Source organism: Salmo salar, chromosome 01 (assembly GCF_965601325.2).
Source record: "Salmo salar chromosome 01, fSalSal1, whole genome shotgun sequence".
In the NCBI taxonomy this organism is placed as follows: domain Eukaryota; kingdom Metazoa; phylum Chordata; class Actinopteri; order Salmoniformes; family Salmonidae; genus Salmo; species Salmo salar.
Window position 1 is genome coordinate 152239585 of NC_138291.1, and position 10031 is coordinate 152249615.

Consider the following 10031-nt stretch of genomic DNA (forward strand, 5'->3'; position numbering starts at 1 on the left):
CATTGGATCAGTCTAAAACGTTGCACATACGCTGCTGCCATCTAGTGGGCAAAATCTAAATCGCGCCTAAACTGCAATAATACGTTGTGGCCTTTGTCTTGCATTTCAAAGATGATGGAACAAAAAAACAAAAAAAACGCATGTTTTGCATATCCTTACTTCAGGTCCTGAGCTACAGGCAGTTAGATTTGGGTATGTCATTTTAGGCGAAAATTGGGAAAAAAAAGGGTCCTGACACCAGATGCAAAACTACTCTGACATGGCGTTGGAGGTGACATACAGTATGACAGGATAAATGATGAAAAACTAAATGAGATTATGATTGGAGAAACAAAACAAAGCAATGGTTTGAGTATTGTGTATTTGACAGTTCAACATGGCAGGAAGTGGACAGAGGAAAGAACAGCGGATATGTGACCTTTTAGGATGGGTTATCTGACTTTGGATCAACAGGACAGTAGCAAGAGGCATGAGTTAACCTTAAGTCAGAGCAGCGTCAGTACAAACATCAGTACAGACCTGAGTTATATACACTCTCTCAAACACACACGCAGTCTTCCTACTCAGCATGGGGAAAGAAACAGCTCATTGAATCTTCTGATTGAACTCATTTGTCATAACACCTTTGAGATGTGAGGACAGCAGCTCTATGTGAAACAGGGAGATATTATTGATGCTTGACATTTACTATAATTTCATAGAAATATTTAATCTACAGATTAAAAGGAATTTCAAGCCATCTGTTAAAGGGCAGCAACAAAAACAATCTAATAATATACAGTAGAAAGGTCCATGTGTTTCAGTAGGCATTGATGGAAACAAGCGTTAAATATCAAATTGAATATGATTGCCTCTGTTGTTGTTTTAGAGGAACTATATTTTTATCTGACATATACACATTAGAAAGTGTTGACTGTGATGTATGATGGATTGCCACAGGCAAAGTTGAGATTAATCTTTGTCATTCCTCTTGTGCTTACAATGTCAGCAGCAATGTCAAGCAAATGCTACGCCTCCTCTCTAAAACCAACTATAGGGAAGCGGGTTGGGTAGGTGTGTAAATGTTTCAGTGCTTCGTGGAGGGGAGAGTGCATGTGCATGCAGATGACACGTTCATGTGTAGACCATCTGACCCTAGTTGTAACAACGTTTGAGGGAAGTGCATTAGACATGGTTAAATGCATACACACATACAGGTCACGTTGTGTCAGTTATAAATACTCTAGCTGTCCTGGAGGGTGAGTACACACACAATAAACAAACAGACAGACAGACAGACAGACAGACAGACAGACAGACAGACAGACAGACAGACAGACAGACAGACAGACAGACAGACAGACAGACAGACAGACAGACAGACAGACAGACAGACAGACAGACAGACAGACAGACAGACAGACAGACAGACAGACAGACAGAGGCACACACACACACAAATATACACACACACACGCACACACAGAGACACAAGCAGACACACAGAGACACAAACACACACACACACACAGAGAGAGACACAAGCAGACACACACACACACAGAAAGATACACAAGCAGACACACACACACACACAGACACAATCAGACACAGATACACAAGAAGACATACACAGAGACACAAGCAGACACACACAGAGACACAAACAGACACACACACACAGAGAGAGAGACACAAGCAGACACAGAGACACAAGCAGACATACACAGAGACACAAGCAGACACACAGAGACACAAGCAAACACAAGCAGACACAGACACAAGCAGACACAGAGACACAAGCAGACACACACACACACAGAGAGAGAGACACAAGCAGACACACAAACACAGACACCCACACACACAGAGACACAAGCGGACACACACACATTTAAAAATCCTCTGAAACACTGCCCTCTACGTTTTCATAATGTAATGTAAATCCATTATAAATTACACACTCAAACAAACCCTCTCACACACACTAACACATGAATACAGACCTTCCTCTACACAGACATACTCTACTCCCACTCAGCCCAGTCCAAGATCTTCTCTGTCCTGGCACCCCAATGGTGGAACCAGCTTCCCCCTGATTCCCTGTCCTTTCTATGCCTGTGATATGCTGTTGTCCCACCTAACTATCTTAAGAGGAATGCACTAATGTAAGTCACTCTGGATAAGAGCGTCTGCAAAATGACTAAAATGTAAACGTATCCCAAACACTCCAAAACCATGAAGGGAAGTCCATTCTCCCTTATACATCCAATACATAAGGTTATGTAAGAGTGTGGGATCTCATGTGATCTGCATTACCTATCCCTACTGTCTAACCCATTATCTGACTATCTAACCCATTGTCTAACTGTCTAACCCATTGTCTAACTGTCTAACCCATTGTATAATTGTCTAACTGTCTAACCCATTGTCTAATCCATTGTCTAACTGTCTAACCCATTGTCAAACCCATTGTCTATCCCATCGTCTAACCCGGTCTAATTGTCTAACTGTCTAAAAAATGGTCTAACTGTCTAACCCATTGTCTATTTGCCTAACTGTCTAACCCATTGTCTAACCCATTGTCTAACCCATTGTCTAACTGTTTAACCCATTGTCTAATTGTCTAACTGTCTAACCCATTGTCTAACTGTCTAACCCATTGTCTAATTGTCTAACTGCCTAACCCATTGTCTAACTGTCTAACCCATCGTCTAACCCGTTGTCTAACTGTCTAACCAATTGTCTAACTGTCTAACCCATTGTCTAACTGTCTAACCCATTGTCTAACTGTCTAACCCATTGTCTAACTGTCTAACCCATTGTCTAACTGTCTAACCCATTGTCTAACTGCCTAACCCATTGTCTAATTGTCTGTCTAACCCACTGTATTTGGTCTTAGATTTGCATCACAGTTTGAAACCTTTTTGTTACATATGTTACTCGCATAGCTTTTGCTGCTCTCAGGTAGCCTAATTCTTCATTTGAATAATCCTATTAGTAGTATTCACTGCCAGAGACGCACACATAACAGCAGTGTCAGAGATCATGCTGGCTCTCTCAGATGACCCTGGCTCACCTCACTGTAAGCAAAGTGTTCACGGCGGCCATTTTAACGTGGGTGGCTGTCCCTTTACAAACCTGCTGAGTGGCCTATCATCTAGTCATGAAATTCAAAATCACAGCTGAAATGTCTGAACCCTTTCCTCTTCAGGGTGACTGACTGGGGACATTCATTGCGGTTAAGTTCAAAGCGCTGTGGGAGTGACAAACTGGGGTCAGATACCATGTTTTCCTTCCTCTCTTTCACTCTGACTTTATCACACACCTCTCCCTCTCACCTCCTAATCTCTGTACATTTCCCTCTCTCTGTGTGTTCACTAGTCTGACTTGGCATGGCAAAAAGTATTTTAATTGTGTGACCATATTTTAAGGCATGAGACAAACTAAATGAACATAACCATTATCTGAAATTGCAGCCATAAGTGACGCCAATCGTGCATCTCTCCCTCTCTCTCTGCTTTTATTTAACAGCAACGCACGATTAACATCAAGAGCCTCCATTCAGCGAGCTCTTTTGTCATCTCTCATATTCTCCCAGAAAATGGACTTTTAGTCTTCTGATAAAACACTTCAGTTCTCTTCCTTATGTAACAGATATAACAGAGAGCCAGGCTTATGTCAATTGGATCCCAATTTCCATATTGCTTGTTGGGTGGACATAGGCTCTTGTCTTTGTTGGTTCTGCTGCCTAGAAGGCACTGTGTGGCTAGAGCAAGTTAGTGGTTCTATTCTATTCTATTGTATTCTATTTTATTCTATTCTGGTAGGCTAACAGCTGTGTTGTGAACAGTGCAGATTGGCAGATGCAACAGGGCAACAAGGCTTTTACCCAGCCTGCCCCTGGGGCTTTGCATTAAGATGGGTCGTGGACTGTTCTCTCTGCTTCCGAAAGGCAAGCGGTACAGTCTGACACCAACAGGCTCCTGAACAGCTTCTATTCCCAAGCCATAAGACTGCTGAATAGATAACTAAATAGCTACACGGACTAGCTGAGTTGACAATTTTATACATGTTTTACACTGTCTCTATGCACATTCACACACTCACGCCCCCTGATACTCTAACACACACAAACACACACTTCATCATTTGCTCACACACACATAACTCACAAATACATTTATACTAACTCTACACACCCACACACCCACTAACATACAATCATCACATACGCTGCTGCTATTCTGTTTATCATATATGGCCTAGTAACCTTATGTTATAGCCTTATCCTAAAATGGAATTTTTTTAAATTCCCTCTTCAATCTACACACAATACCCCATAATGACACAGCAAAAACTGGTTTTTAGAAATGTTTGCAAATGTCCCAAAAAATTAAATAATGAAATATCATATTTACATAAGTATTACAGGTTTTTCCAACTGCTTACACACGTTTTCAAAACTGTCTCCTTTTTTCAAAACTTTACACACAATTGCCTAAACTGCACACACAAAATGCAAAATGCCTCACATCTCCTTCAAAATGTAACACTGCATTCAAAATGCCATAAACACATGTCAGAATGAAGCATTTGCATCAAATGGCAAACACTGCTTTCATAATAGTACATTTTTGGATATACCATGTAAACACTGTTGTTCTAAATCTAAAGCTCTTTGGTCTTTCATAGGCATATATCTACATTTCAATACAATGTTCTACAGTGAAAGTAATCTGCTGAGAGGGGTAACAAGTACACTGTAAACACGACGCCAGGACAGCGGAGTCAATCACCACCTTCCGGAGACACCTGAAACCCCACCTCTTCAAGGAATACCTGGGATAGGATAAAGTTATCCTTCTAACCCCCCCCCCCCCCCCCCCCCTAAAAGATTTAGATGCACTATTGTAAGTGGTTGTTCCACTGGATATTATAAGGTGAATGCACCAATTTGTAAGTCGCTCTGGATAAGAGCGTCTGCTAAATGACTTAAATGTAAATGTAAACACCAATGCAATGTAGAAACAGAAAATATTTATTAGGCCAAACATGACTGTTGTATACAGTAGCATACAACAAAACCATAAACATATGTAAACCAAAAGTATATTCTTTAGAATACAGTAAAGAACACAATTGTGTGTATGGGGTCCCGGGGGGGCAGTCCAGGAATTGGTAGGGGGGGCAGTCACCAGTTCTAAGCTACGCTTCATCTCTTCTCCGGGCTGGGTCTGGCCACAATACTTCGTCCACATCACAAGATACGTTTTCTCTTGCCAAACACTGAAGGAAGTATCTCCTAGCATGGCGTATCCAACCTTGGACAGAGGCAACCTCTATGTCCCCACATGCGTCCTCCATTGCCTGGAGAAGCGGCATGCGGGCATAGGGTTGGTGATCATACACTTTCCAGTGCCAGGCTGAGAAGAATTACTCTATGGGATTTAGAAAAGGTGAATATGGGGGTAGGTACAAAACTACAAATTGTGGATGGGTGGCAAACCAGTTTTGGACCAGAACAGCCCGGTGAAAACTAACATTGTCCCATAAAACCACAAATCTAGCAGGCTCCTGATCTGGATCAGGGACAAGCATTGTGTAAATTGCATCCAGAAAAGTGAGCATATGGCCGGTGTTGTACGGACCCAGTGTGGCATTGTGACGGATATTTTTTTTTAATGAAATGTATGCATTCACTACTGTAAGTCGCTCTGGATAAGAGCGTCTGCTAAATGACTAAAATGTAATGTAAAATGTGATGGAGAACCCCGTTTTGAGTGATGGCAGCACACATAGTTATATTACCCCCACGCTGTCCAGGGACATTGGTAATTGCCCTCTGTCCTATTGTGTGTGTGACCTGGTGAATAAGTGTAGGGTTTTGATTGGTTGTTTTTGGAAAAGGAAAGCAAGTCACTTCCTGTTAGATTTTTGTGTTTTAGGTAGAGAATTGTGTGTAGTGTTTTGAAAAAAGTGTTTTATGCAATTGACAACTGAGTCAAAGGCTGAGAAATAACTTATGGTTTTGGATATTTGGTGTGTAGTTTTGCACTTTGAGTGAGCGGTTTCAAAAATCGTGTGACATGAAAAGATTTGTGTGTAAGCAGTTGGAAAAAACTGTAAGACTCTTTACTCAGTACTTTGTTGAAGCACCTTTGGTAGCGATTACAGCCTTGAGTCTTCTTGGGTATGACGCTACAAGCTTGGCACACCTGTATTTGGGGAGATTCTCCCATTCTTCTCTGCAGATCCTCTCAAGCTCTGTCATGTTGGATGGAGAGCGTTGCTGCACAGCTATTTTCAGGTCTCTCCAGAGATGTTCGATCGGGTTCAAGTCCGAGCTCTGGCTGGGCCACTCAAGGACATTCAGAGACCGCTCCTGCATTGTCTTGGCTGTGTGCTTAGGGTCGTTGTCCTGTTGGAAGGTGAACCTTCACCCCAGTCTGAGGTCTTGAGCACTCTGGATCAGGTTTCCATCAAGGATCTCTCTGTTCTTTGCTCCGTTCATCTTTCCCTCAATCCTGACTAGTCTACCAGTCCCTGCTGCTGAAAAACATCCCCGCAGCATGATGCCACCACCATGCTTCACTGTAGGGATGGTGCCAGGTTTCCTCAAGACGTGACGCTTGGCATTCAGACCAAAGTGTTCAATCTTGGTTTCATCAGACCAGAGAAAAATTTCATTTTTGTTTTTCATGGTCTGAGAGTCCTTTAGGTGCCTTTTGGCAAACTTCAAGCAGGCTGTCATGTGCCTTAAACTGAGGAGTGGATTCCGTCTGGCCACTCTACCATAAAGGCCTGATTGGTGGAGTGCTGCAGAGATGGTTGTCCTTATGGAAGGTTTTCCCATCTCCACAGAGGAACTCTGGAGCTCTGTCAGAGTGACCATTGGGTTCTTGGTCACCTCCCTGACCAAGACCCTTCTCACCCGATTGTTCAGTTTGGCCAGGCGGCCAGCTCTAGGAAGAGTCTTGGTAGTTCCGAACTTCTTCCATTTAAGAATGATGGAGGTTACTGTGTTCTTGGGGACCTTCAATGCTGCAGAAAGTTTTTGGTACCCTTCCCCAGATCTGTGCCTCGACAAAATCCTGTCTCAGACAAAAAACTTGAAACTAGGCCAAATTGATCAGTCAGGGTTGCATGGCACACTGACCAACACTACACCGCTGTACGGAGCACCACTGGGACCGGTGCGCTGTCAAACCAGATGTGCCCCACACATCTGCTCCACTTCCTGCTTTAGCTAGCTATGTCCTTTAGCTTCACTGGGAAAATATACTGTAGCCTTCCTGGGTGTAATTGGACAACAAGGTCTGGACCATTCTGGTCAGTAATCGGAGTATGGTTCAAGCCCCACTCCTGCTCTTGTTCCTAGATCGCTTTGTTATCAGTGGGATGCTCTCAGAGGATGCATGAAGGTATGATTTTAAAAACCAAATGCATCATATAAGTATTAGTTGTAACCTGTCATGTCAACCTGAATGTGTGATAAAAAGGCTTTCTATTAATTTCTTATACAACTAATGATGTGTAAGAGATTGCAAAGGAGACAGATGAAAGATAAGCGTTAATGAGTGAGAGAGGGTGAGAGGGTGAGAGAGAAAGGGAGAGCGAGAGATAAAGGGATTGAGAAAGAGAGAGAAAAGAACAGAACAGGACATGGATGAGAGTGGTACTGTGAGAGAGAAAAGAGGGTGAGATGAAGAAAGATAAAGAGAGGAAGGCTACAATAGATGTAGATGTAAATTAATTGGATTTGCCCAGTCCCATGTCCATGTTTCTGGTTAGGACAAACAGAGTTTAGTTGCCCTACATTCACCCAGATGCCAACAGCACAGGAGAGAATCAGCACTGATGTGGGATGCACACATGCACACACACCAGACACCCACAGGCTTTGATATGAAGAGTCACACACTGTTTCACATACAGTGCACACAAACACACACACACGATATACATACACTGATTCGTCAAAACATTAGGAACACCTTCTTAATATTGAGTTCACCCCCTTTTGCCCTCAGAACAGCCTCAATTCATCGGGGTATGGACTCTACAAGGTGTCGAAAGCCTTCTACAGGGATGCTGGCCCATGTTGACTCCAATGCTTCCCACGGTTGTGTCAAATTGGCTGGATGTCCTTTGGGTGGTTGATACACACGGGAAACTGTTGAACATGAAAAACCCAGCAGCTTTGCAGTTCTTGACACACTCAAATCGGTGTGCTTGGCACCTACTACCATACCCCATTCAAAGGCACTTAAATGTTTTGCCTTGCCCATTCACCCTCTGAATGGCACACATACACAATCCATTACTCAATTGTCTCAAGGCTTACAAAATCCGTCTCCTCCCCTTCATCTACACTGATTGAAGTGGATTTAACAAGTGGCATCAATAAGGGATCATAGCTTTCACTTGGATTCACCTGGTCAGTCCATGTCATGGAAAGAGCAGGTGTTCCTAATGTTTTGTACCCTCAGTGTATGCTGTATATTGATCTGATTAAATGGCAGTGGGTCAGACAACACAACAGGTTTAATCAATATGGAGGAAACATTCAGAGCCATACTGACAGAAATATTGATAGGAATTGAGGAGCATGTCTGTCTGGTCTGCATTTAATATCTTATCTTATGTTCAACCTTTGTTAAGATCGATTCAGATGTGAATAATAAAGAGTAATAAACATATAGTTCTTTGTGGAAGGCTGAGTGTAGCTCCTACCGTCATGTCTCATCGTCTGGCTATAGAAATGAGCTGTGTGGCCTATCCTTACTCTAACATCTTAGCTTTTTGATTCATTTCAGTCCATCAGCTTCAGACTGAAGGAACGTTTTCCCATCTCACCCCTGGGCATGGGTCTGAGCAGCCTCATGCCATTGTCAGAAAACACTTTCTAACCAGCAATAAAAGTCTGAAGTTACAACTGGCCCAGTTCTTATCAGACAGCCATTATTACAAAATATAAATACACACACGCACACACACCATTCCTAAAGCTAGTTGCAAATTGCATGAGACAATCTGAGCTTAGTCAAGCATGGCAAATGAGCACGATTACTATTTCATTGGGTCAATCTCAATCTGAGAGGATGACATGCAAATATGAATTACACAAGGCATACCATTACAATGTAATTAAATAATGCGTCAAAGGTGTGTGTCTCTCTCTCACTCACTAACTCACACACCAATAAAGAGAGACAGAAAAGAGAGCGAGAGAGAGAGAGACAACCGAAAGACAGAGAGGAGACAATGAACACTAAAACCCGCTAATTAAGCGCTTCTATCTTCCTATATCTCAATCAACAACACTATACTGTACTGCTGAGTGCACAAAGGCAACACTCACCTACTCCAGGCTGCTCAGGGGGCAGGCACTCAAAGGCATAACTCGTCTATAGTCCACCGGCACCAAGGTGAAAGAGCATAGACAGGTGAGAGAGAGGGAACAGTCACTCTTCTCCACAGAAAACGAGAAAAGATGGACAGTGTGGAGGGAAGAATGAAAGTAAACAGCAGCGTGTGTGAACTCTGCAGTTTCACTCCAGCACACAGTACAAACACAGAGCTGTTTGCAACCACTCAGAAGCCGAGTGCTTGTCCAGCCCCCTCCTCCCTCCCTACCTCCCTCCATACTTCGCTCTCCCTCACTCCCTTAATCCCCATTTCTCCCCGCACCCCTCACCCCACCTCCCGACCCAGAATGTTAAGGCCCCCTTTAGTTAGCCCCAGCTGCGAGCTCGGCACAGTCCGCACACACTCATACACACACACATATAACACACATACACACAAACTCAACTCAGTAGAGGTCTGCTGGACATACAGATACACGACAGACATCTATGTGCACTCATCTGAGCTCCCCTGAATATACCATCGTATATTTAAACCCTCATACACTACATACGGTAGACATGTACTATAGCACACGCAGATGTAGAATGGCAAGATGGTCCACTGACCGGTGGTGTGTTGTTGGAGTCGTTGGGGATGGGAGGACACTCTCAGGTGCTTGATCTTCCCCAGCTCCTCCT

At 43.2% G+C, this 10031-nt stretch overlaps 1 protein-coding gene across 1 annotated transcript in view; it reads right to left on the reverse strand.

Moving 5' to 3' along the window:
• Positions 1 to 9541, reverse strand: part of LOC106565973 (regulator of G-protein signaling 3) — a 200272-nt gene extending 190731 nt beyond the window's left edge. The window contains exon 1 of the mRNA XM_014133716.3: positions 9344 to 9541. The gene's annotated coding sequence lies outside the window, so the exon portion shown is untranslated. The remainder of the gene's footprint in view (positions 1 to 9343) is intronic.
• Between the last annotated feature and the right edge of the window lie 490 nt (positions 9542 to 10031).